Source organism: Corythoichthys intestinalis, chromosome 2 (assembly GCF_030265065.1).
Source record: "Corythoichthys intestinalis isolate RoL2023-P3 chromosome 2, ASM3026506v1, whole genome shotgun sequence".
Lineage (NCBI taxonomy): Eukaryota > Metazoa > Chordata > Actinopteri > Syngnathiformes > Syngnathidae > Corythoichthys > Corythoichthys intestinalis.
The window spans coordinates 8,712,901-8,739,075 of NC_080396.1; the positions used below are offsets into that span (position 1 = coordinate 8,712,901).

General features: G+C 39.2%; 1 protein-coding gene across 4 annotated transcripts in view; it reads left to right on the forward strand.

Annotated features, from left to right (window-relative positions):
- xirp2a (xin actin binding repeat containing 2a) overlaps window positions 1-26,175 on the forward strand; it is a 163,381-nt gene that overhangs the window by 62,454 nt on the left and 74,752 nt on the right. The window contains exon 1 of one of the 4 annotated variants that reach the window (XM_057829638.1): window positions 23,910-24,034. The exons of 2 other annotated variants lie outside the window; for them this stretch is intronic. The gene's annotated coding sequence lies outside the window, so the exon portion shown is untranslated. Of the gene's footprint in view, window positions 1-23,909; window positions 24,035-26,175 lie in introns of those variants that run through there. One more of the 4 variants, XM_057829639.1, reaches the window with a different exon arrangement.

Sequence of the window (26,175 nt, forward strand, 5' to 3'; positions counted from 1 at the left end):
ACTGGGATTTTCACGCACAACTATCTCTAGGGTTTACAGAGAATGGTCCGAAAAAGAAAAAAATATCCAGTGAGCGGCAGTTCTGTGGGCGGAAATGCCTTATTGATGCCAGAGGTCAGAGGAGAATGACCAAACTGGTTCGAGCTGATAGAAAGGCAACAGTGACTCAAATAACCACCCTTTACAACCAAGGTAGGCAGAAGAACATCTCTAAACGCACAGTACGACGAACTTTGAGGCAGATGAGCTACAGCAGCAGAAGACCACGCCGGGTGCCACTCCTTTCAGCTAAGAACAGGAAACTGAGGCTACAATTTGCACGAGCTCATCCACATTGGACAATAGAAGATTGGAAAAACGTTGCCTGGTCTGATGAGTCTCGATTTCTGCTGCGACATTCCGATGGTACGGTCAGAATTTGGCGTCAACAACATGAAAGCATGGATCCATCCTGCCTTGTATCAACGGTTCAGGCTGGTGGTGGTGGTGTAATGGTGTGGGGAATATTTTTTTGGCACTCTTTGGGCCCCTTGGTACCAATTGAGCATCGCTGGAACGCCACAGCCTACCTGAGTATTGTTGCTGACCATGTCCATCCCTTTATGACCACAATGTACCCAACTTCTGATGGCTACTTTCAGCAGGATAATGTGCCATGTCATAAAGCTGGAATCATCTCAGACTGGTTTCTTGAACATGACAATGAGTTCACTGTACTCAAATGGCCTCCACAGTCACCAGATCTCAATCCAATAGAGCATCTTTGGGATGTGGTGGAACGGGAGATTTGCATCATAGATGTGTGGCTGAAAAATCTGCATCAAAAAAAATTAAGCAGCGAAACCCTATCTGGAGATCAGAGCATGAAAGAGCAGAATTATAATTATGCGAGATATTATCGCATACTTACCTTGTTTCGATCCAAAAACTTCATGTAACATGTATGAGTGTCAAGCCACAGCTGTGAATGGCCATAGCTGGATTTTTGGGGGATTTAATGGGTGAAACATGGTCATATAACAAGGATCGCGATGCTTGCCCGGTATACCAGACTCACCGCTGTTCCAGCGATTGAGTCTGGCGACCGTCCGGCGGATCAAATTCCGAGGGCGGAGCAAGCTACAACAAACAGACAGCGGAGTGGACCAATCAGCGACGGGCAGACGTGACATTGCTAAAGCGACAAGTAATTAGCGTGAGCGGAGAATGGAGAAGTTTATTTAACATGGCTAGCGCGAGCCATGTTGACTGTTGTCAATGACTTGTTTCAATGTGTTTTTGGAAATTGAAAACTGGTTTTAGCGCGGATTGGAACATATTCTCGGCTCTCCCGTTCGCTATCTGTGTTGTTGTAGACACGACTTTCGGCGTTCGAGAGTGACGTTACTCGTTAAGAACACGTCACGCAAATAAAGGAATCTGATTGGACGATTGATTTTGTACCTTGTTCGAGAGGCCGTTAATGGGCTGGGTCCCAGACTATCTCTCACAGTGTTTGAAAAATACAGGGAGATTAGTCTGGCTGTGCCAGGCAATCGCGATGCAGAAATTGCAGACATCAAAGAGTGTTCGAGATTTTCTTTTTCATATATTTACTAGGGCTGTCAAACGATTAAAATTTTTAATCGAGTTAATTACAGCTTAAAAATTGATTAATCGTAATTAATCGCAATTAATCGCAATTCAAACCATCTATAAAATATGCCATATTTTTCTGTAAATTATTGTTGGAATGGAAAGATAAGACACAAGATGGATATATACATTCAACATACGGTACATAAGGACTGTATTTGTTTATTATAACAATAAATCAACAAGATGGCATTAACATTATTAACATTCTGTTAAAGCGATCCATGGATAGAAAGACTTGTAGTTCTTAAAAGATAAATGTTAGTACAAGTTATAGAAATGTTATATTAAAACCCCTCTTAATGTTTTCGTTTTAACAAAATTTGTAAAATTTTCAATCAAAAAATAAACTAGTAGCCCGCCATTGTTGATGTCAATAATTACATACACAATGCTCATGGGTGCTGAATCCTATAAAATCAGTCGCACCCAAGCGCCAGCAGAGGGCGGCAAAACTCCATAACAACAAGTGAGCGTTTCACTGTACTGTCATTTAAATCTGTCTGAGCGGGACATCTGCGTTAATTGCGTCAAATATTTTAACGTGATTAATTTAAAAAATTGATTAATGCCCGTTAACGCGCTAATTTTGACAGCCCTAATATTTACCCTTTTAAACTTTTTTTTTTTTCCCCAAATTTTCTTTGTTTAGATCGATTATTTATCATCTAACATCTCGGAGAAAATGCGACAAAGTAGCAAAAAAAACCCAAACAATTAAGCGAGTTATGAGGTGGATATCCATGACCTTTTTACAGACACCATTTTTTTCATTGCGACGTAATTTGTTTAAAAGTTTAAAATATGCGAGACAATCATGTTTTAAAGTCGGTTTTTTTTTTCTCTTTTTTTTTAAATAGTAGTTTTTACAAATATTGAATGAATACGAGAAAGCCCGCAAACAGTTTGCTGAAGACATGTCAACAATTCACATGGATTACTGGAACCATGTCCTATGGTCTGATGAGATGGGCGGGCTTTCTTGTGTACTGTCTTTAGAAGAGACTTCATCCTGGGGTGACAGCCATGCACACCAATTTGATGTAGAGTGCGGCATATGGTCTGAGCACTAACAGGCTGAACCCCACCTCTTCAATCTCTGCAGCAATGCTGACAGCACTCCTGTAACGAGTCACATGACATTTTGGAGGGAAAATGACAAGCAGTGCTCAATTTGGACATTTAGGGATGTACGTATTTACTAAGGGGTGTACTCACTTTTGTTGCCAAGGCTTTAGATATTAATGGCTATATTTTGAGTTATTTTGAGGGGAAATTAAATTAACTCTATTATATAAGCTGCTCACAGACTACTTGTCATTGTGTCAAAGTGTCATTTTGTCAGTGTTGTCCCATGAAAAGATATACTTAAATATCTGCAGGAACGCGAGGGGTGTACTCACTTTTGTGATATACTGTAGGTCAAAATAAGCGTGCGACCTGATTGAAGCTTGTCATCCATGTGGTATTTCAATTGATTATAATCATCTTTGCAGGTCACATGACTGCAAGCAAAAAAACTTGAAATGTGACATCATATTGTCACCCTATTATGCAAGTACCAGCCCACCTGGTGCTTGCCGCACACCCGCCCACTCATCTCAGGAGAGCCATTGACAGAGACAACACGGCTCACTGCAAAATTTGAAATGCAAATGGTCTTGCAAACTCGATAAAAGGATATCAAAGATTTAGAAAAAAAAAAACAATGGAAAATGGATGCAAGGAGACCTCTAAGGCAATCGCAGCTGTAAGTTGTTTTTCCAGTAAGGATGTCACATATTGCCAATGGGAATTTTTGTTATCGCTCTCTCAATAATAGGTGGAGATGAACATTTTTTTTCATTTCAGTATTTTCCCTTTTGTTTTCCGGTTTCTTTTTCTCCGTTTATTTATTCTTTAACTACTTGTGGCCTCGTTATGGCGCCACCTCAGGCTTGGCATATACATTACTGTATTTAAGCATCTTCGATGTTTCTTAAAGGAGCAATATGTAAAACTGGTGGCCAAAAATAGTACTGCAACCAGGATGAAAATGTCGAAGTGCACAGCATCAGAGCTGGGTAGTAACCCGTTCCATTTACTCCGTTACATTTACTTGAGTGACTTTGAGAAATGGTAGTTTTACTAAGCTATACTCTTTACTATTATTTGAGTAGATTTTTGAAGAAGAAACACTACTCTTAGTACGCTACTTTGGGCTCCAGTAGTTACATTTTTGCTCTTTATTTACTTTTATTTGCCAGAGACACCAAAAGTGACGCTACCAGTTTCACCAATGAGACGTCGCAACCAAGGGCGTAGGTTTGGTCTCAACATTGTTAGGGACGATATAACAGCATAACCTGCATGTACACTTTTTGCTGAGGAAGGGACATTATTAAACCAAAACAGATTGGGTGAACGGGGGTCAGGGCATCATTTCTCATGAATATGAACCTAATTAATTAATAGGCCAAATGATGAATCCAAAATAAATCTGTTTTGACTTATACTAACTTTCATGTGTATTGGTTCAGGTGATACACCATTTGATTCAAACCTTTGTTGTCAAAAACTACTAAAGAAACATTTTTGAAATCTTCCAGAACAAATTTCTGGATTTTATTAGCAAATTCAACATACACAATAAATACAAACCTATTAATAATCTCTTAACTGTCCGGGATTGCAAAAAAAATAAATAAACATTTGTCTTTGGACTATTCAACATTGTCTAAATTAATAAATATAACTGAAAAAAAAAAAAAAAAAAAACGCATAACGTTTACAGCAGAAAACACATACATGACATTTCTCTTTAAGCAGCTTCCCACTCGGGTTTTGCAGGTTAGCATGTTCACACAGTTTAATGCTATGCTAACTCTGATGCAAGTCGGACTTTCAGTAGCAAAATTAGTGATGTGTTTCCCATGTCCACAACACTGACGTCTTTTACATTCCTTACAGTAGCTGCTGCTGGCCGAGAAAAACTTCGAATATCCCTCCTCTTCAAAGGGGTCGGAGGAGGCGGCATGTTGTCGACATGTTGTATTGTTGTCGAGGCTGAGTGGTACTGCATGTGTGTGTGTGTGTTTGTTTGTGGGGGGGGGGCATATCATCAGCCAATCAAACATGCATATGAGGTTAATTAAAATAATGACGGTCCGGCACATTCAGCAAGTGAAAAGGGGTAAATGTAAATCTGAAAATAATGTAAATACAGTGCCTTGCAAAAGTATTCGGCCCCCTTGAACCTTGCAACCTTTCGCCACATTTCAGGCTTCAAACATAAAGATATAAAATTTTAATTTTTTGTCAAGAATCAACAACAAGTGGGACACAATCGTGAAGTGGAACAAAATTTATTGGATAATTTAAACTTTTTTAACAAATAAAAAACTGAAAAGTGGGGCGTGCAATATTATTCGGCCCGCTTGCGTTAATACTTTGTAGCGCCACCTTTTGCTCCAATTTACAGCTGCAAGTCGCTTGGGGTATGTTTCTATCAGTTTTCCACATCGAGAGACTGACATTCTTGCTCATTCTTCCTTGCAAAACAGCTCGAGCTCAGTGAGTTTGGATGGAGAGTGTTTGTGAACAGCAGTCTTCAGCTCTTTCCACAGATTCTCGATTGGATTCAGGTCTGGACTTTGACTTGGCCATTCTAACACCTGGATACGTTTATTTTTGAACCATTCCATTGTAGATTTGGCTTTATGTTTTGGATCATTGTCCTGTTGGAAGATAAATCTCCGTCCCAGTCTCAGGTCTTGTGCAGATACCAACAGGTTTTCTTCCAGAATGTTCCTGTATTTGGCTGCATCCATCTTCCCGTCAATTTTAACCATCTCCCCTGTCCCTGCTGAAGAAAAGCAGGCCCAAACCATGATGCTGCCACCACCATGTTTGACAGTGGGGATGGTGTGTTCAGGGTGATGAGCTGTGTTGCTTTTACGCCAAACATATCGTTTTGCATTGTGGCCAAAAAGTTCAATTTTGGTTTCATCTGACCAGAGCACCTTCTTCCACATGTTTGGTGTGTCTCCCAGGTGGCTTGTGGCAAACTTTAAATGAGACTTTTAATGGATATCTTTGAGAAATGGCTTTCTTCATGCCACTCTTCCATAAAGGCCAGATTTGTGCAGTGTACGACTGATTGTTGTCCTATGGACAGACTCTCCCACCTTAGCTGTAGATCTCTGCAGTTCATCCAGAGTGATCATGGGCCTCTTGGCTGCATCTCTGATCAGTTTTCTCCTTGTTTGAGAAGAAAGTTTGGAAGGACGGCCGGGTCTTGGTAGATTTGCAGTGGTCTGATGCTCCTTCCATTTCAGTATGATGGCTTGCACAGTGCTCCTTGAGATGTTTAAAGCTTGGGAAATCTTTTTGTATCCAAATCCGGCTTTAAACTTCTCCACAACAGTATCTCGGACCTGCCTGGTGTGTTCCTTGGTTTTCATAATGCTCTCTGCACTTTAAACAGAACCCTGAGACTATCACAGAGCAGGTGCATTTATACGGAGACTTGATTACACACAGTTGGATTCTATTTATCATCATCGGTCATTTAGGACAACATTGGATCATTCAGAGATCCTCACTGAACTTCTGGAGTGAGTTTGCTGCACTGAAAGTAAAGGGGCCGAATAATATTGCATGCCCCACTTTTCAGTTTTTTATTTGTTAAAAAAGTTTAAATTATCCAATAAATGTTGTTCCACTTCACGATTGTGTCCCACTTGTTGTTTATTCTTGCCAAAAAAATTAAATTTCATATCTTTATGTTTGAAGCCTGAAATGTGGCGAAAGGTTGCAAGATTCAAGGGGGCCGAATACTTTTGCAAGGCACTGTATATCACTTAATAATAGTACGGTCAATTCTATCCTTAAAACATAAAAAAAGACAATCTAAATTACCTACATAACTGAACTCATTATACAATACAAATAAGGTTGCCTGAAAGTTGGTGAGGACAATTTGAGGATCCTGAAAAGTTGCTAGTGTTATGTCCCTACTGTCCCTATGCAAACCTACGCCCTTGGTCGGAAAAATAATCACATGAATCCATTATACCAATCAGACTCAAGCGTGCCATTCAATGATCACACAGGCCTATTCAATCAAGTGGCGTCTTTAAAGCACCGTAAAAAAATGAAGTATTTCACAGTTCTGCCGTTAACATGACTCGAAAGCGCGGATTTTAACCACTTTTCCAGTTTTTGTTTGGCACCGATTGACCACGGAAAACCGGAGATATGATCCTTTTAGTTTCATAATAGAAAATATATTTTCTCCACAACAGGGCACCCATGCTCTTTGGATGAATGATGCTTCATTTCTGTGTTTTATGTTTCTCTTCACGGAATTGACAGTTTTTTTTTATTTTTTATTTTATTTCTTTAGCTTAATGTGGTTATGTAGTAGGTTATACTCTTCTTCTTCCTCTTCTTCTTCAATGTATGATTAATCACAGTTCATATACTGTAATTTTTTGACTATATGGCGAACCTGACTACAAGCCGCCACCAATCAAATTTGACACGAAAACGGCATTTGTTCACAGATAAACCGCACTGGACTGTATGCTGCAGCTGTCCTCAATGTATTATAGGATATTTACCCCAAAAGATATAAACCGGTAACAAGTTATATGACAGTGCCATCATAAGAATGTCATAAGACCAAATGAACCAACATGAAGCTTTGAACCAATTGGCTCCAAGAAGCTTCATTTGGCCATCATTGCTCCCATCATTGCTGGGGGAGAGAGTCAACCTCTGCTGCCACCAGCTGTCAACCCTGTTGTCTTCCAACATGCCTCCGAGCAAGCTTTGCAGCGCTACAGATGTAAATATCAAAATTCATGTTCTGTGCTTATTATGTCTTTAGGTGCTTTTCCAGTGTTTCATTAATTGCTAGTTATGGTATTTGGTAACACTTTATTTGACAGTCGCGCCATAAAACTGTCATAAGACAATCATAATTAATACATGACACTGTCATGAGCATTATTGAATGCTTATAACAGCGATTGGCCAGTCCTGGAGGATCTTGATCTTCTTTGCCGTGAGAACTTTGAGGTAGAGATTGAAGTATGCGATGGAGCACCATCCTGCTGCTGAATTTGTCCCTTTTTATGGTTAGGAATGTAAGAGGCAGCTAAGATTTGTTGATATTTCAGAATATTTATGTTGCCTTCTACCGTGCAGATCTTTTGCACACCCCATACTGGATGTAACCCCAGACCATGATTTTGCCACCGCCAAACTTCACTGTTTTCTGACTGAATCTCGGGTCCATGCGGGCTCCAGTAGGTCTCCTGCAATATTTGTGGCGACTGTGACGTAATTCAATGGAAGATTCATCTGAAAAATCCACCTTTTGGCAAATCTCCAGCGTCCATCCTTTTTAAAGGCTGTGGGCCTTGGCAAATGCCACACGGTTTTTTAATTGTCTGCACCCTGAGAGATCTTCAGGGTGGAAGGCAACATAAATAGTCTGAAATATCAACAAATCTTAGCTGCCTCATACATTCCTGACCATAAAAAGGGACAAATTCTGCAGCAGGATGGTGCTCCATCGCATAATTCAATCTCTACCTCAAAGTTCCTCATGGCAAAAATGATCAAGATCCTCCAGGACTGACCAGCCCAGTCACCAGACATGAACATCCTTGAGCATGTCTGGGGTAGGATGAAAGAGGAAGCATGGAAGCCGAAACCTAAGAATGTTGATGAACTCTCGGAGCCATGCAAGACTGCTTTCTTTGTTGATACCGATGACTTCATCAGTAAATTGTATGAATCTTTGCCTAACCGCATGGATGCAGTCCTTCAAGCCCATGGAAGTCATACAAAATATAAAATTTGTATCTCACAGCATCACTATTTAATTCACTTATGTTATGTAACATATTTTTGTATTTGAAGAACATTTTTTTGTTCAATTTTCACACTACTTTCTGTAGGCGACAATACTTTTGTCTTGCCAAAATTTGACCTTTATGTCTTCATTAAATGATAAATCTGTTTTCAGTGAAACAAATATATTTTTGTACATTCAACATCATTTGGGAGGGTCTTAGCTTTCATATGAGCCATTTCTGAAACCAATTGAATAATTAAAAGTCAGGTTGCTAGCAATTGTTTCTACAAAATGGGATAAGCGTCAAGACTTTTGTCAGGGACTGCATATCATATTAATCATTGATGTTGCCACATAACACTGATGCTGTAATTCTGCTTAATCCTATTGCTTGTTTCCAAATACGCACAGATATTTGTATTCTTCAGTGTTCTCCTTTGCTCCTTCTGTCCACGTTGCCGCTGTCCAACCATAATTTCCTCTATAGCAAATAAAAAGGATTTTCTGTTCTTCCTGAAAATAAGCACAAATTGTGACCTTCACTGTGCCAGTGCAGTTCTGAAACACTGTAAGGAATGTAAAAGTGTAGCAGGCTGGTGATCCTCGTTCCTCATGTTGCTCTGACCGCACAGGAGCTTTTGTCTCCGCTGACAGGCTGTCACTGACAACGTGGCATAATCTGCAGGGTCAAATGACTGACAGAGGCGGCAAGAGGTGTTTTGCTGGGGCTCTGTTTCCCGCAAAGCTGTCAAGTTTAAATAAAGCACAGCAGCGTAGTAACCACTCTTTAAACAGATGCAAAGCTCACCTCCATAACTCTCTGGGACGGCTCATCCTCAATCCTTGTTGACTTGTTACGACATGTCAATCACATGTTTCATGAGATAATTCAATGCGAGAATTCTGTCTTTAACAGCAAGCATGGCTCAAGCCAATATGGCGCCCCAGGCAAAGATTTTTATATCATACCTGACAACGGTTTGCATATCCTTTCTATAGATCGGGGTCAGCAACCTTTTTGGTGTGGAGTGCCACTTTCAAATTTTCTTGTCAATCAGTGTGCCACACCTAGATTAATGACACACATCTGAATTTTTGAGCTGGACGTAAAGGACGTAATTAAAAAAAAAAAAAAAAAAAAAAGAAAACGCCATAATTGTTTCTTAAATGGCGTGTTTTAAGGTTTCGATTACCGTATTTTTCGGACTACAAGTCGCACCTGAGTATAAGTCGCACCAGCCATAAAATGCCCGAAGAAGAGAAAAAAAATATATAAGTCGCACCGGTGTATAAGTCGCATTTTTTGGGGAAATTTACTTGATAAAATCCAACACATAGAACAGATATGTCATCTTGAAAGGCAATTTAATATAGAAATACAATAAAGAACAAAATGCTGAAAAGGTGTACAGTATGATGTTACATGACGCGTGAACAACGAAATGTGAATATACTGTCCTCACCAGGACGCTACGGCTCGGTCCTGGCTATACAGCGAGCTAAACTCCCAAATGACGATGCTGGACGCCAGTATAATTTGCTGCATCAATTTCGTCCTCGATACCAAACAAGTTCGCATCAACCTAAATAAATGACAATTAGGTGCTATTACAGCAATGACACAAATGGTTAGTGTGCGTTCACTAGCATTAGCACATCGTTCAAACAACCACACAACTGGCTCTAAGGCTACGTTCATACTGCACGAATCCAATTTTTTGTCATATCCGTTTTTTTGGCGTGCCCGTTCAGACTGCCTTTATCCATTGAGACCGTTCAAGTATTACGCATGCGCACTAATTCGCAGTCCGACGCGCGCTAAGCAAGAAGACCCGCATGCGCAGAACCATCAAAACAAATGACAGACGTCATCCGTCATTCCAGGGATATCATATTTTGCTTTTCAAAAGGTGGACACAAATAACAGACATAAATAATCCCCGTTTAGGCTTATATTCAAAGTTTATATGGATCGATAGCTTGCACACACTGTCCGTGCACGTCACAAACACATACGGGCAGTTTGTCCCGACTCTCGGCCGTGGAGGCAATGTTGAAATATTGCTCACTTGGAACAGAGAGAAAACTGAGCATTCTCAGGCTTATCCTCAACCCATTTTTATTTTTTATGACTGCTGTCAAGCTCTGCCCTTCCTCAAAAGCCGTGTTCACTGCAAGCTAGGCGCTAATAACGCACAGGTGCATCGCTACGGTAACGACTCTCTCGCTATTTGATGACGTAATTGCTGCATTAAATCCGATTTGCGGGACTGGACAGTACAGACCGCCGCGACAGTCTGGAAAAATGTGGCCCAGATCGGATTTAGACCACATACGAAAGTGACCCAGATCGGATTTGAAATGGTCCCGTTCTATGCGACTGTCACGTTCAGACCGTCAAGTTAATGCCTCACTCGAGTCGGAAAAACACGAAAAAATCGGATTCGTGCATTAAGACCTGTAGTATGAACGTAGCCTATGTGTCCGATCACGGGTGGAAAACACACAACAACAACAGAAAAGATGATACACACAGGCGTTGCCTCTGTTAGGATATTTTACGAGCATAAACAATGAACGTAGGTTCGCAGCTGTGTCTCTCTCTCTCTCTCTCTCTCTCTCTCGCCCACTCGCTCAGAAACGCTGCGTTGCTGTCCGTCTTCTTCAGGCGTGTGAGCGCTCTTCTTCGCGTAAACAAGTGCGAGTGAAAGCTCCTCAAACCAAGAGCATGCATTTCAATTAGGGTTGTTCCGATTATGTTTTTTTGCTCCCGTCCGATCGTTTTAGTTTGAGTATATGCCGATCCCGATATTTCCCGATCCGATTGCTTTTTTTTGCTCCTGATTCAATTCCAATCATTCCCGATAATTTTTCCCGATCATATACATTTTGGCAATGCATTAAGAAAAAAATGAATAAAACTCGGGACGAATATATACATTCAACATAACATTCAACATACAGTACATAAATACTGTATTTGTTTATTATGGCAATAAATCCTCAAGATGGCATTTACATTATTAACATTCTTTCTGTGAGAGGGATCCACGGATAGAAAGACTTGTAATTCTTAAAGGATAAATGTGACTTTGTATATTGTGACTAAATATTGCCATCTAGTGTATTTGTTGAGCTTTCAGTAAATGATACTGTAGCCATTTAACTGTTCTGCCCAAATGCATGATGGGAAGTGCAACCATGACTGTGCGTAGGGCTACCAATTGATATATCTTCTCCGCGTTGGGAAGTAACATAGGGTGTTAAGTAAAAGATCAACCACTACCGTTCTTCCCCACATTGCTTCCCACGATATCTCTAATTGTTGAGAGGGGGATTTTAAGGCTTTAGCCAATTAAAAAGAGGTTCCAAAGACTGTCAAAATTCTCTCTACTCATTTTACGTTGCCTGTTAGCTCTATATATAGGTAAAACGGCGCCATTATAGATGGAACACGACAATGCGTGAGTGGGTCGTGCAGCGCATGCGTTAATTGCGTTAAATATTTTAACGTGATAAATTTAAAAAAATTAATTACTGCCATTTACGCGATAAATTTGATAGCCCTACTTTAAGCCAAAACTAAAGACTCTGGATGAATGTAAGACATTTTGTCTGTAACATTAAATACAATTAGAAAACAATTTAATTAAAAAATATATATATATTAAAAATAGGCATGTCCGATATTTTTTTGCCGATTCCGATACTTTGAAAATGACGTGATCGGACCCGATCGAACGGGATGCTGATCGATTGGGACATCTTTAATTTCAATATAAAAGAAAGTCAATAATACAATTGAACACACATTCCCAAAGGCAGAACACGAATGTAGCCTTAACTATTTATTACTAGTTATTCAGATAACTATAGCATAAAGAACATGCTAAAAAGGTTGCCAAACCATCAGTGTCACTCCAAAACACCAAAATAACATGTGAAATGATATCATAATGTGTTAATAATTTCACATGCTCCTGAGTATAAGTCGCACTCTCAGCCAAACTATGACAAAAACTGCGATTTACAGTGCCTTGCAAAAGTATTCGGCCCCCTTGTACCTTGCAACCTTTCGCCACATTTCAGGCTTCAAACATAAAGATATAAAATTTAAATTTTTTGTCAAGAATCAACAACAAGTGCGACACAATCGTGAAGTGGAACAAAATTTATTGGATAATTTAAACTTTTTTAACAAGTAAAAAACTGAAAAGTGGGGCGTGCAATATTATTCGGCCCCCTTGCGTTAATACTTTGTAGCGCCACCTTTTGCTCCAATTACAGCTGCAAGTCGCTTGGGGTATGTTTCTATCAGTTTTGCACATCGAGAGACTGACATTCTTGCCCATTCTTCCTTGCAAAACAGCTCGAGCTCAGTGAGGTTGGATGGAGAGTGTGATGAGCTGTGTTGCTTTTACGCCAAACATATCGTTTTGCATTGTGGCCAAAAAGTTCAATTTTGGTTTCATCTGACCAGAGCACCTTCTTCCACATGTTTGGTGTGTCTCCCAGGTGGCTTGTGGCAAACTTTAAACGAGACTTTTTATGGATATCTTTGAGAAATGGCTTTCTTCTTGCCACTCTTCCATAAAGGCCAGATTTGTGCAGTGTACGACTGATTGTTGTCCTATGGACAGACTCTCCCACCTCAGCTGTAGATCTCTGCAGTTCATCCAGAGTGATCATGGGCCTCTTGGCTGCATCTCTGATCAGTTTTCTCCTTGTTTGAGAAGAAAGTTTGGAAGGACGGCCGGGTCTTGGTAGATTTGCAGTGGTCTGATACTCCTTCCATTTCAATATGATGGCTTGCACAGTGCTCCTTGAGATGTTTAAAGCTTGGGAAATCTTTTTGTATCCAAATCCGGCTTTAAACTTCTCCACAACAGTATCTCGGACCTGCCTGGTGTGTTCCTTGGTTTTCATAATGCTCTCTGCACTTTAAACAGAACCCTGAGACTATCACAGAGCAGGTGCATTTATACGGAGACTTGATTACACACAGGTGGATTCTACTTATCATCATCGGTCATTTAGGACAACATTGGATCATTCAGAGATCCTCACTGAACTTCTGGAGTGAGTTTGCTGCACTGAAAGTAAAGGGGCCGAATAATATTGCACGCCCCACTTTTCAGTTTTTTATTTGTTAAAAAAGTTTAAATTATCCAATAAATGTTGTTCCACTTCACGATTGTGTCCCACTTGTTGTTGATTCTTGACAAAAAAATTAAATTTTATATCTTTATGTTTGAAGCCTGAAATGTGGCGAAAGGTTGCAAGATTCAAGGGGGCCGAATACTTTTGCAAGGCACTTTATAGTTCGAAAAATACGGTAACTTACAAGAATATTTATAATAATAAGTTGACAATGAGCGTTTTTTTGTTTCCCATCATTCTTGAGGGCAATTCTAAATCAGACTGCTTAGGCAATACTTTTTGCCAAGATTGTCATCCACTGAATATGGTACGCCAGTCGGTGTCGTGCCAATGTAGTTACCACAGTCAAATATTGTATCCCTGGGCGGAGCCATATGGAGGTAGATTTGTGTCTTTATTATTCAATCAAAAAAAAGTTGCTTCAATCAAAATATATAAATTAGGGCTGTCAAAATTATCGCGTTAACGGGCGTCAATTAATTTTTTAAATTAATCACGTTAAAATATTTGACACAATTAACGCAGATGCCCCGCTCAGACAGATTTAAATGACGTTAGGGTTAGGGTTGTGTTTTATGGAGTTTTGCCACCCTCTGCTGGCGCTTGGGTGCGACTGATTTCATAGGCTTCAGCACCCATGAGCATTGTGTAAGTAATTGTTGACATCAACAATGGCAGGCTACTAGTTTATTTTTTGATTGAAAATTTTACAAATTTTATTAAAACGAAAACATTAAGAGGGGTTTTAATATAAAATTTCTATAACTAGTACTAACATTTTTCTTTTAAGAACTACAAGTCTTTCTATCCATGGATCGCTTTAACAGAATGTTAATAATGTTAATGCCATCTTGTTGATTTATTGTTATAATAAACAAATACAGTCCTTATGTACCGGATGTTGAATGTATATATCCATCTTGTGTCTTATCTTTCCATTCCAACAATAATTTACAGAAAAATATGGCATATTTTATAGATGGTTTGAATTGCGATAAATTGTGATTAATTACGATTAATTAATTTTTAAGCTGTAATTAACTCGATTAAAAATTTTAATCGTTTGACAGCCCCAATATAAATATATAAAATATATAAAAATACGGTACGATGAACAAAATACTTTTCTTCTATCACGGTCGGTTTTAGTTTTTTGGAGGGGTGACCCTTTATTTTATTTTTTTTTAAATGACCAAAAATATTCACTTGCCTTTTAAGGTTTTAAGTGTCAACTTCTGAATGGCTGCCCAGTGTAGTGAATATTGTCCCTGAAAGGGTTAATTAAACAATAAATATGCGTTTTTAATGGCTTTATGTGAATGTGATTGTTAATGGTTTTCATGTTGGGTGCAGGCCAGGGAGGTTTATTTTATTTCTTTTTTTTTTATATAACTTTGGGTCGTAAGTGTGCACTTTCATTTGGTATTCTATGAGAGTGTGTTTATTTTCAACGTTCGGAACAGGAAATCCATGTGCAATTTCAGCGGGATTATCAGCCGAGCGCAGCTTCTCCTCTAGGCCGATAACCGCACTTTTCTCTGGTCAATGGGCTGTCGGCAGCAGCTCACGGGGTGGGCTCCAGTCAGTAAACACCCGTGATCATGTCTAATAATAGAGAAAATAGACATGAATCATTCATGTGAAATGGATTTAATCTTGTATTGTGGGAAGGATTTCAAGTCAGAAAGAATGAATGAAAGGCTTTAGGTTGAGGTCAGTGGTTTATGAACGGATCCTCGCTTATGCTGTAGGGCAATGTTTGTTCGCAGGGGAATAATAGATGAAATCTGTTAACGTCAGCTGATGCTTCTTCTCAGGGCGTTTGGTTGGAGGATTCAAAATCCCCAATGCTCATGCCTGCATTTTATAAAGCAATGGTTTATCTGCCTTACAGGAAATGCTCCAAAGCGCCTAAGTGAAGAACTGATCCAAATTATTATTATGCATTATGTATTATTATACATACAGTATATGATAACATTATTATTATATTAATGGTATGATTGTTATAACACGGGCAATTTCATATGGATTTATAGTGATTTAAGTACTTTGTTTATGAATACTAAATATATATATATATATATATATATATATATATATATATTTTTTTTTTTTTCATTTAAATCATTTTCTAATTGTATTTAACGTTACAGACAAAATGTCTTACACTCATCCAGAGTAGTTTTGGCTTAAAGTAGGGCTATCAAATTTATTGCGCTAACGGCGGTAACTAATTTTTTGAAATTAATCACGTTAAGTAATTAACACATGCGCTGCACGACCCACTCACGCATTGTCGCGTTCAATCTATAAAGACGCTGTTTTACCTATAGATAGCGCTAAAAGGCAGCGTATAATGAGGAGAGAGGAATTTTGACAGCCTTTGGGCCATTTTTTATGTGGCTAAAGCCTTACAATACCTCTCTCAGCAATTAAATATAACGTGGGAATGTGGGGAAGAAAGGTAGTAGTTGATCATTTTCTTAACACCCTATGTTGTTTCCCAACGCAGAGAAGATATATCAATTGGTAGCCCTACGCACAGTCATGGTTGCACTTCCCATCATGCATTTGGGCAGAAGTTAAATGGCTGCAGTATCATTTACTGAAAGCTCAACAAATACACTAGATGGCAATATTTAGTCACAATATACAAAGTCACATTTATCCTTTAAGAATTACAAGTCTTTCTATCCGTGGATCCTTCTCACAGAAAGAATGTTAATAATGTAAATGCCATCTTGAGTATTTATTGTCATAATAAACAAATAGAGTACTTACTGTATGTACTGTTTGTTGAATGTATATATTCGTCTGAGTTTTATTCATTTTTTTTTCTTAATGCACTGCCAAAATGTATATGATCGGGAACAATTATCGGGAATGATTGGAATTGAATCGGGAGCAAAAAAAAAAGCAATCGGATCGGGAAATATCGGGATCGGCAGATACTCAAACAAAAACGATCAGGATCGGATCGGGAGCAAAAAAACATGATCGGAGCAACCCTAATGAATCCTATATTAAAGCAAGTCATTACAAGAAAATTGCATTAGATATTGAAAGAGTGCCACAGACTTGGAAACATATAGAACAAGATGTGACCCGCAAATGCCGAATCCACGAGCGACCTGGAATTGTCTCCAAACCAACAGAAAGTGACCCAGAATTACTCCAATATCAACAGAGTTGACCCAAAATAATCAGGTGAACCAAAACCGCTCCGAGATAACTAGAGGTTCACGATAATTATCGGTCCGGTAATAGGAATTATGATCATCCCAATAAATCCGATAACGCAATATATTATCGGCCCTATTAATGATATTTTTGGCACGGTGTCGGATTGGGATTTGTACGTTTGTTTCCACTCCTGTTTTTCCAGTATGCAAAGTTTTGTTACTGTCTTTGTTTTGTTCATAATAATTATGTTCATTTAATAATGAAAATTCTGGTTCGGTCAAAGGCAAATCTAAGCTGAATCAACCACTAGTATTTTTGACCTACAGGTGTTCAAAAACTCAGGTGAAAATACAGTGAAAAATGATATTTATATTATCGGTTATCGTATTGATATCGGCCTTGAAGAGCAGGAAGTTATCGATATTGGTATCGGTTTCAAAAAATGGATATCGTGCACCCCTAGAGATAACCAAGAAGTGGCCCAAAAATATCTCCACAACAATAGGAAGTGACCCAAAAATCAAAAGGAAGCCACCTAAAAAACAACAGGAAATGACTTGATTTGCACCAAAATCAGCAGTCTGAGACCGAAATTCAACAGGAAGGGACCCGGAATTTCCTCCAAATCAAAGGAATTGACACAAAATCAACAGAAAGTGACCCAGAACTTGCCTGGCACCGCCAGACTATTCTCCCTGTATTTTTCAAACACTGTGAGAAATAGTCTGGGACCCAGCCCATTAACGGCCTCTCAAACAAGTACAAAATCAACCGTCCAATCAGATTTGTTTATTTGTGTGACGTGTTCTTAACGAGTAACATCACTCTTGCGCGCCGAAAGTCATCTCTACAACAACACAGATGGCGAACGGGAGAGCCGAGAATATGTTCCGATCCGCGGTAAAACCAGTTTTAAATTATAAAAAACAGTCAACATGGCTCGTGCTAGCCATGTTGAATAAACGTCTCCATTCTCCGCTCACGCTAATTACTTGTCGCTTTAACAACATAATAAGTTAACTGTCAAAGATGAAACAAACACATAAAAATAAACTAAATAAACTACGGTTGTTCCGATCATGTTTTTATGCTCCCGATCTGTTCCCGATCGTTTAAGTTTGAGTATCTGCCGATCCCGATATTTCCCGATCCGATTTCTTTTTTTTTTACTCCCGATTCAATTCCAATCATTCCCGATAATTTTTCCCGATCATATACATTTTGGCAATGCATTAAGAAAAGTGAATAAAACTCGGACGAATATATACATTCAACATACAGTACATAAGTACTGTATTTGTTTATTATGACAATAAATCCTCAAGATGGGATTTACATTATTAACATTCTTTCTGTGACAGGGATCCACGGATAGAAAGACTTTTAATTCTTAAAGGATAAATATGACTTTGTATATTGTGACTAAATATTGCCATCTAGTGTATTTGTTCAGCTTTCAGTAAATGATACTGTAGCCATTTAACTGTTCTGCCCAAATGCATGATGGGAAGTGCAACCATGACCGTGCGTAGTGGCACCAATTGATATATCTTCTCTGCGTTGGGAAGTAACATAGGGTGTTAAGGTAAATATCAACCACTACCGTTCTTCCCCACATCGCTTCCCACGATACTCTAATTGTTGAGAGAGGGATTTTAAGGCTTTAGCCAATTAAAAAGAGGCTCCAAAGACTGCTAAAATTCTCTCTACTCATTTTACCCTGCCCGTTAGCGCTATATATAGGTAAAACGGCGCCATTATAGATTGAACGCGACAATGCGTGAGTGGGTCGTGCAGCTCATGCGTTAATTGCATTAAATATTTTTACGTGATTGATTTAAAAAAAATTAATTACTGCTGTTTACGCGATAAATTTGATAGCCCTACTTAAAGCCAAAACTAAAGACTCTGGATGAATGTAAGACATTTTGTCTGTAACGTTAAATACAATTGGAAAACAATTTAATTAAAAAATATATACATATTAAAAAAAGGCATGTCCGATATTTTTTTGCCGATTCCGATACTTTGAAAATGACGTGATTAGACCCGATCGGCATCCCAATCGATCGGGACATCTTTAAAATAAACAGTCATTACACATTAAAAGCTGAAGAAAAATAAAATGTTTTAAGGCGTGATTTGAAATCCGTAAATGAAGGGGCCTGTCTAATAGTAAGTGGTTCCACAGCCTGGGCGCCATCACCGCAAATGCACGGTCACCCCTAAGCTTCAGCCTTGATCTTGGGACTTCTATAAGCAGGTGGTCAGCTGATCTGAGGGTTCTGGTTGGACTGTAAGGCTGAAGCAGTTCTGACAGATATGGTGGCGCAAGATTATTCAAACATTAAAAACAAATAATAAAATCTTAAAATGTATTCGGTAATGTACTGGGAGCCAGTGAAGAGATGCTAAAATCGGGGTGATATGTTCGCGCCTGCGGGTTTTAGTTAGGAGTTGAGCAGCATTTGTTTTGCACAAGTTGCAGACGGGCCAGTGCAGCCTGACCGACGCCTGCATACAAGGAATTACCATAATCCAGCCGAATTATGACAAAAGCATGGATCAATTTCTCCAAATCAGAGCGTGAAACAATAGATTTCACCTTAGCAATCTGGGGAAGCTAATAAAAACAGTCCCATACAACACAAGAAATCTGCTTCTCAAATTTAAAATCAGAATTTTTGACATAGTTCTCAGGCAACGGAGACAATGAACCGAGGTCAACATTCAGGGAGGACTGGCTACTTGGTCTGAACACCATGACTTCAGTCTTGCTGTCATTCAAACTTAAAAAATTAAGTGAAAGCCATGACTTTATGTCGACGAGGCATTCAATGAGTTGACAGAAAGTGTCATTTTGTGCCATTGGAAAATAGATCTGACAGTCATCAGCATACAAACGAAATAAAACACCATGTTTCCTAAAAACCGAACCAAGAGGCAATAAATAAAGCGAAAATAAAAGAGGGCCGAGAACAGATCCCTGGGGAACCCCGTGTGGAAGCAATGCCTTTTTGGACATGAAATTGCCCATTTTTACACAAAAACTCTTCATTTAGGTACGACTTGAACCATTCAAGAGCGACTCCTTGAATACCCACACTGTGTTCAAGACGAGAAATTAAAATCTCATGGTCTACGGTATCAAATGCTGCAGATAAATCTAAAAGAACTAAAACAACAAACTTGCCAGAGTCTGTTGCCAAAAGTATATAATTTGATACTCTTAAAAGTGCCGACTCAGTGCTGTGAAGGGATTTAAAACCAGACTGGAATGGTTCCGAAATTATGGAAGCCCCGGTGCTTTCAGACGCTGTAAACTGATTGGATGAGTTGCATAAAAGCCATTATTTGGAAAAGCTTCGGTCGATCCAGTCGCCAGATCCATATTTGATGCCCAAACCGATGTTTCCCCCCGTCCGGTCCCGTCCCGTGCGTCAGAGCTCGTCCTGAGACCACAAAATTTCTAATCATACTCCAGTTTATGTCACGATGAGGAGACGGGTACCCAAAATCGGCACCGGGCCAAATATAAACCAACATTTGGTCAGCTGAGCGTCACCGTTGTTACGATTGTAAAATGAAATTTGATCGACAACGGGCCGATGCGTGCCGAAAAATAGCTGCCCCGCGTGAAATGTTCCCCCTGCCGGGAGTGCTTATTTATAACGCTTTATTGACGTGAAAACATCAAATGTTTTCATGGACCCATTACAGTAATGGATTTACGACTGTAAGATCAGTTTTAAATAATTAAATTACACAAAATATTAGTAATGTATTTTAGTAACAAATCGTGGACTGGGCCACATAACCATCTTTGAACAGAAATTTATTAGTCTACAGGTTTTCACGACCATATCCCAATGACAATCACATAGGTATGACATTTATTAGTTCAAGCAGAGTAAAATAATACATTTTCACGGTACAAAGTCCATTTTTCGGCACAACACCTGTTGTTGCGCTCACCTTCTTGCTGCGCGACCGTGGCGACGAGCTTCGTAGTCTCCGTCTGATGATGTCTGCGATCGTGTTAGCATCATATTGATGTTTTCGTCGCTGTCTAACGGCTGTCGACACTAACGCATCATGGACCGAGATAAGCAAACCGTGCTGCTTTCGAGATTTACCCTTTTAACAATGGGCACACAGCAACTACTAAAATGACCGTTTATCTTCTCTGTTACTGCAACCAACCACCACACATCCCTTCACCATTTTGATTAATCAATGCTAACGATTGTCAGGAAGGTTTTTGGGTTCGTTTACTAGGCGGTGATTCCTTAGGCAAGCAGAAAAACATGCCGTAATAGGAGGAATGTACGTAGCGGTAATATGTAAACATGATGAGCTGACGGACAACATGGCGGCACCAGTCAGGGGGGCGGAGTTGTGACGTCACGTGATTGGGGATGACCTTTTCTAGTATTTTAGAAATATAATGAAGATGAGAAATAGGCCTAAAATTTGAACAAAGGGTGGAGTCTAGGCCTCGGGGGACAACTTTTCATTGTGTCAAAGTGTCATTTTGTCAGTGTTGTCCCATGAAAAGATATACTTACAGTGCCTTGCAAAAGTATTCGGCCCCCTTGAATCTTGCAACCTGTCGCCACATTTCAGGCTTCAAACATAAAGATATGAAATTTAATTGATGATGATAAATAGAATCCACCTGTGTGTAATCAAGTCTCCGTATAAATGCACCTGCTCTGTGATAGTCCCAGGGTTCTGTTTAAAGTGCAGAGAGCATTATGAAAACCAAGGAACACACCAGGCAGGTCCGAGATACTGTTGTGGAGAAGTTTAAAGCCGGATTTGGATACAAAAAGATTTCCCAAGCTTTAAACATCTCAAGGAGCACTGTGCAAGCCATCGTATTGAAATGGAAGGAGCATCAGACCACTGCAAATCTACCAAGACCCGGCCGTCCTTCCAAACTTTCTTCTCAAACAAGGAGAAAACTGATCAGAGATGCAGCCAAGAGGCCCATGATCACTCTGGATGAACTGCAGAGATCTACAGCTGAGGTGGGAGAGTCTGTCCATAGGACAACAATTTGAATTTGAATTTTATTGAATTTATTGTCATTGTCATCATCATCATCAAAATCAAGAAATCATCAGTTCATCAATCATCAGTCAAATCATCAGTACAATCAGTCGTACCCTGCACAAATCTGGCCTTTATGGAAGAGTGGGAAGAAGAAAGCCATTTCTCAAAGATATCCATAAAAAGTCTTGTTTAAAGTTTGCCACAAGCCACCTGGGAGACACACCAAACATGTGGAAGAAGGTGCTCTGGTCAGATGAAACCAAAATTGAACTTTTTGGCCACAATGCAAAACGATATGTTTGGCGTAAAAGCAACACAGCTCATCACCCTGAACACACCATCCCCACTGTCGAACATGGTGGTGGCAGCATCATGGTTTGGGCCTGCTTTTCTTCAGCAGGGACAGGGAAGATGGTTAAAATTGAAGGGAAGATGGATGCAGCCAAATACAGGAACATTCTGTAAGAAAACCTCTTGGTATCTGCACAAGACCTGAGACTGGGACGGAGATTTATCTTCCAACAGGACAATGATCCAAAACATTAAGCCAAATCTACAATGGAATGGTTCAAAAATAAACGTATCCAGGTGTTAGAATGGCCAAGTCAAAGTCCAGACCTGAATCCAATCGAGAATCTGTGGAAAGAGCTGAAGACTGCTGTTCACAAACACTCTCCATCCAACCTCACTGAGCTCGAGCTGTTTTGCAAGGAAGAATGGGCAAGAATGTCAGTCTCTTGATGTGCAAAACTGATAGAAACATACCCCAAGCGACTTGCAGCTGTAATTGGAGCAAAAGGTGGCGCTACAAAGTATTAACGCAAGGGGGCCGAATAATATTGCACGCCCCACTTTTCAGTTTTTTACTTGTTAAAAAAGTTTAAATTATCCAATAAATTTTGTTCCACTTCACGATTGTGTCCCACTTGTTGTTGATTCTTGACAAAAAAATTAAAATTTTATATCTTTATGTTTGAAGCCTGAAATGTGGCGAAAGGTTGCAAGGTTCAAGAGGGCCGAATACTTTTGCAAGGCACTGTAAATATCTGCAGAAATGTGAGGGGTGTACTCACTTTTCTGATACACTGTTTATTTTAGTTGGATAGTGAAATAATTAGGGCTGTCAAAATTATCGCGTTAACGGGCGTTAATTGATTTTTAAAATTAATCACGTTAAAATATTTGACGCAATTAACGCAGATGACCCGCTCAGACAGATTTAAATGACAGTACAGTGAAACGCTCACTTGTTGTGTTTTATGGAGTTTTGCCGCCCTCTGCTGGCGCTTGGGTGCGACTGATTTTATAAGCTTCAGCACCCATGAGCATTGTGTAAGTAATTATTGACATCAACAATGGCGGGCTACAAACTTATTTTTGGATTGAAAATTTTACAAATTTTATTAAAACGAAAACATTAAGAGGGGTTTTAATATAAAATTTCTATAACTTGTACTAACATTTTTCTTTTAAGAACTACAAGTCTTTCTATCCATGGATCGCTTTAACAGAATGTTAATAATGTTAATGCCATCTTGTGGATTTATTGTAATAATAAACAAATACAGTCCTTATGTACCGTATGTTGAATGTATATATCCATCTTGTGTCTTATCTTTCCATTCCAACAATAATTTACAGAAAAATATGGCATATTTTATAGATGAATAGTTTGAATTGCGATTAATTGCGATTAATTACGATTAATTAATTTTAAAGCTGTAATTAACTCGATTAAAAATTGTAATCGTTTGACAGCCCTAGAAATAATACGTTATGCTGCAGACGTGCGAGAGAAAAAAAGAGAATTTTCCATACCTGCTGTGAGTATGTAAAGCCCGCGTCCATAACACTGGCGTGACATAAGGTAAAGGGCACGCAGGGTACCTCGATAGCGTACTTGCTTCTAAAATAAGGCCAAGGCGCATGCACCAATGGTCTCCTGTAAGTCCATCCTCTTTTTTACGAAGGGGGATTCTAAAATAAAATCAGCTGTCACTGCATGCCGGGGCCTCACTGCTGAAGAACCCGCTGCTGGAGCTGGCCTCCAAGCTTTTCCGTTGGTCTCTACAAGTTTTTCTTTCTGGAGTTTCAAGGACCTTCACTTTTCACTTGGATTGTATTGACGTCCGTTGCTCAGTACGTAAGGTAATGTAAGCAATTACTGTAAATTTAAGAAAGCATGTACAGTAAGGTCTAACTGGTGTTGCTCCGAAAGAACAAAATGGTGTCGGTCACTACCGCTTCCTGTTTTCTCTCAGCTACCACGGCTGGAGAGAAGCGTATTCTGAGAGTGTAACGAATGAGAAACAAAGTGCTTAGCTGAGCGCAAGGAAGCACTCCGGGGCATTCCAGTCTACATGCAAAAAACGTATGCTGAAAGATTTGACAACTCAATTATTGCGCCTGTTTTGCCTTCATCTGTGAGAAGAAAATCAGCCTCCATGGCTGACATTTCAATTAGTTTAGTTCATTTGGGGCACTGCTGTCAAACTTCACCGACCAAAGACTTTGGTCTATGATACTAAATTGCGTCGCTTAAGACAGCGCTGTGATTAGCCCGGGCAATATTCTTGACATGTCCTCTTAATCACTGGAATAACTCGTTTGTCTCTGTCGCAGTAGAGGCCAGTGACTTCCACCCTTTATACACGACAGTCAGACGTAGGTAGAGTAGCCAAAAATGTGACTCAAAATTAGATTAATCAAGTAATAATTAGGTGAAAAGAATATTCAAGTCTATTTTTCTCGTATTTTTCGGACTATAGGTCGCAGTTTTTTTCATAGTTTGGCTGAGGGTGCGACTTACAGTCTGGAGCGACTTATGTGTGTAATTATAAACACATTATTATTAGAGATGTCCCGATCGATCGGGTCCGATCACGTCATTTTCAAAGAATCGGCAAAAAAATATCGGCCATGCCTTTTTTTAATATATATATATTTTTTTATTAAATCATTTTCTAATTGTATTTCACATTACAGACATAATATGTTACACTCATCCAGAGTCTTTAGTTTAGGCTTAAGGTAGGGTTATCAAATTTATCCCGATAACGGCGGTAATTAATTTTTGAAAAAATGTACCACGTTAAAATATTTAACGCAATTAATGCATGCGCTGCACGACCCACTCACGCATTGTCGCGCTCAATCTGTAATGGCGCCGTTTTACCTATATAGAGAGAGATAAAAGGCAGCGTAAAATGAGTAGCGTGAATTTTGGCAGCCTTTGGAGCCTTTTTTTAATTGGCTAAAGCTTTACAATCCCTCTCCCTACGATTAGAAACATCATGGGAAGCAATGTGGGGAAGCAAGGTAGCAATTGATCTTTTTCTCAACACCTTATGTTATTTCCCAACGCAGAGAAGATATATCAATTGGTAGCACTATGCACAGTCATGGTTCCACTTCCCATCATGCATTTGGGCATGGCTACAGTATAATTTACTGAAAGCTCAACAAATACACGAGATGGCAATATTTAGTCACAATATACAAAGTCACAAGTCTTTCTATCCGTGGATCCCTCTCACAGAAAGAATGTTAATAATGTAAATGCCATATTGAGGATTTATTGTCATAATAAACAAATACAGTACTTATGTACTGTATGTTGAATGTATATATTCGTCCGAGTTTTATTCATTTTTTTCTTAATGCATTGCCAAAATGTATATGATCGGGAAAAATTATTGGGAATGATTGGAATTGAATCGGGAGCAAAAAAAGCAATCTGATCGGGAAATATTGGGATGGGCAGATACTCAAGCTAAAACGATCGGGATCGGATCGGGAGCAAAAAAACATGATCGGAACAACCCTAATTATTATATCATTTTACATTTTATTTTGGTGAATATATCACACAACTTTGAAATTTGGCCAAATTAGGGGTCTCAGAGCGGAACTTCAAGTCCCCTGAGTGTTTTTTGCCATATACAGTGGGGCAAATAAGTATTTAGTCAATCACTAATTGTGCAAGTTCTCCCACTTGAAAAAATTAGAGTGGCCTATAATTGTCAACATGGGTAAACGTCAACCATGAGAGACAAAATGTGAAAAAAACCCAGAAAATCACATTGTTTGATTTTTAAAGAATTTATTTGCCAATCATGGTGGAAAATAAGTATTTGGTCAATGCCAAAAGTTCTCCTCAATACTTTGTTATGTACCCTTTGTTGGCAATAACGGAGGCCAAACGTTTTCTGTAACTCTTCACAAGCTTTTCGCACACTGTTGCTGGTATTTTGGCCCATTCCTCCATGCAGATCTCCTCTAGAGCAGAG